We start from the raw sequence: 2,988 nt of genomic DNA, 5'->3' as shown, positions 1-2,988 counted from the left end.
AAAAAATACATCCTACTTTAAGGTTTGAGAAAAGCCTTCGTTGAAAAGAGAAGTTGAATGGAGTAATTAATTGAATTAGAAATATATGATTTAAGTTTCATTTAAGATGTTCCATTAACTTACAAATGTTTTGGATATTGCAATGTTTAACTTTAAAAGAGGGGAGATGTTGTGAGATTAGTTTCTATTGTATATCTAGTGTAACGGTAGTTTGGTTTCCTGACCACTGGGGGGAGCACTAGAGAGATATACAGGAAAACAAGTTCGACGAAGAAGCTGTTCATGCGTTACCTCGTGCTCTTACTAATAAAGGAGTTCTGCCTTTCCAACGGAATTACTTCTTCTGTCTTCCCTCTTATCATGACAATGGGAAAATGCGAAAATCCAGCGATTTTGAAGAAAAACATAATCAGAATTAGTTAAGCTAAGTAAAAAATACTTTATAGTAAAAACCACAGGGTGAAAATAGCAATATAAATGGTTTTATCATATATTATTTTTCCATGATATCACATCACTGGTCAATATATATTTAAGGTTTATTGAATAAACCTTGCAAATATTGATTAAACATTGAATATATTCAATGAATGTTTGAATTAACTCTGAATGTAATGACTGCTTAATCATTTCCGTAACACAGCACTTTTCATATGAATTTTCAAGTACTTCCACTAGATGGCCTCATTTCACAAAAACATACAAAAAGAGAATGGAATGTATGGAATATACTGAATGAAATCTTGATTATAGTAAATAAACCTTTAATATATTGAATAAACCTTGTATATGTTGAATAAACCCAGAAAATATTGGTTTTTCTTGTCAACTACAATTGGGAGATCAATGACAAGACAATGAAATTCACATTCATTTCCTTTAGTGTAATTTGTTGACAGACCACACCATTGTGATACAATAAGCAGAACACAGAAAAAAAAATGGGAACACGAGACCATCTCCTTAAGTAAAAACTTTGCATGCAGTAGGGACAACAGTGCAGTCTTTATATACTTTCCATCTCCATGCCGAGAAAAATAAATCCTCAGTGGTGTAAAGTAATGGAGAGCAGGGTGAGAGGCATCCTGTTGTGGGTCGTAAACCATATCCTGATGATGATGATGGAGGAGGAGAAGTTATGGAAACGGACATATCCTCTGTCTCCTTTGCCTCTTCTGTTCTGACCCCGTCCAAATCCTCATCCTTCCATTGACAGAAATGTAATGTTGATAGTTCAAGAGATTTAACTTTGAGCTACTTCAGAAAACTGGTTGATCAGTGGTTGAGGTGATGCTTCACACATTTACCTACGTTGGAGAAACTTGGGATTCACCTGGGAGCAATTGATCACTTCAGGACAGATTTAGGAAAAGGTGTCTGAAATAGATATAAATATGCTTGACAACTTGTTCAAGCATTTTGCATATTTAAGACTTATGCAGCAAACTTATTCTTAAATGTTGTGGGGGTTGAGACAAATCAAAGATCTGCAATACATTTTGATCAACATAAGCAATTGAAAATGTAGGAAAAAACAGATAGTTAAACATTGCTGTCAAGTTTTTTGCTCTCTTAAGCCACCTCAGCTTTTGCCCAAACTTGAAAAGTCTTTCTTCCTCCAAAGAGACGCAGGTACAACTCATCTCAGTGACATCTTTTATTTATCTTTTTTTTCTTCTTTAGATGAATCTCATCAACAGCATATGAACAACATGAGCAGTGGTTCACATGAGTAGGTTACAGAGTAGTCAATGAGTAGCCAAAGAATAGCCGCAAAGTAGCCACAGAGTAGGTTAAAAACCTACAAATAGATAAGAAAAATATTAAGTACAGATCACAATGAGTTAATTTTAACTTTAACTAATTAACTAGCTTCTCAAGTAATGATTTAATAATTTACTCTTAACAGTGAATAAATAAATGAACTACGTTCCAAACAGCACAATTACTTTATTTCCAAACACATGAAAACCATTGCATGAAACAAGTTTATTTTGGTCTTCTGACTGCAATTTGAATGATGTAAACTGAGAATAATGTCCAGTCCTACCAGTGGTGTCTTTGAGGAAGCTTTCAGCTGAGGTTTTTTGAAGAAAGATCATTCTGAGCACAGGTGAGCCAAGTTACCTTAAAGATTTGGCTGCTGAGTTTGAGAAGTAAAAGGGATGGGTGCGCTTGATTCTTTGTGAGGTACGTGCCAGTTGGGTGGAGATGGTGAACACATTCAAAAGTGTACCATTTGCTGTTTTAATTTGACAATCACTTTCATGGATGTACAAAAGCATTTGCAATGTGTTCACAGAAATGAGAAATTGCTTCTTTTTTTATCATGTAAAGCACATTGATTTGCGTTGTTGCTGAATGTGCTATGTAAGTATATTTGCTTTGCCCTGAATTCTTTATGTACCGTATCAGCCTAAAAAAATGCACCTTCGATTAAATCCACCAGAGGGCGCTTTTCTCCTAAATTTGTTTTGCCAGAAAAGCTCAAGGTTTACAATTTACATAGTAATTTAAAAAGAATTAACACGTCTTAACACTTTTTCCCGTACATTTTAAATATAATGACATACTAAATTATATATTTATTAAGTCTCTGCTAAACATTAATGTTTGCCTTGACATGGTAGCAAATATCGGATCTTAATTCTTGCTAAAGTTTCAGTAACTTTTTTTTTTATTTTTTACATTTGAGTAAATATTTAGGTATTCTCTGATGGGGTTGTTTTTTAACACTTCAAATTTAGTTTCGGCTGTTAACGTTAACTAATAATTTGTTTTAACAATCACCAGGGTAAGTACGCGGTGAATTAGTTGTTTTAATTTTGGGGTACCAGGGTGTGACGCTAGTTTATTTACTCTGTTGTGTTTCTCCGGGTGCCTCAGAGGTAGAAGCTAAGGTGCAGCAGCAGACAGACATACAGCTGTCTGTGTGTGTGTGTGTGTGTGTGTGTGTGTGTGTGTGTGTGTGTGTGTGTGTGTGTGTGT

The 2,988-nt window shown here is 34.7% G+C and overlaps 1 long non-coding RNA gene across 1 annotated transcript; it reads right to left on the bottom strand.

Annotated features, from left to right (window-relative positions):
• Positions 1-863: 863 nt before the first annotated feature.
• LOC103129663 (uncharacterized) lies at positions 864-2,251 on the bottom strand. The gene is made up of 3 exons (XR_475096.2): positions 2,051-2,251; positions 1,308-1,801; positions 864-1,203 (listed from the first exon to the last, which is right to left on the bottom strand). It is a non-coding gene; the product is annotated as an uncharacterized LOC103129663 (long non-coding RNA).
• Positions 2,252-2,988: the final 737 nt, after the last annotated feature.

Source organism: Poecilia formosa, unplaced genomic scaffold (genome assembly GCF_000485575.1).
Source record: "Poecilia formosa unplaced genomic scaffold, Poecilia_formosa-5.1.2 Scaffold564, whole genome shotgun sequence".
NCBI classification, from domain to species: domain Eukaryota; kingdom Metazoa; phylum Chordata; class Actinopteri; order Cyprinodontiformes; family Poeciliidae; genus Poecilia; species Poecilia formosa.
This window is presented reverse-complemented; position numbering and strand designations above follow the sequence as displayed.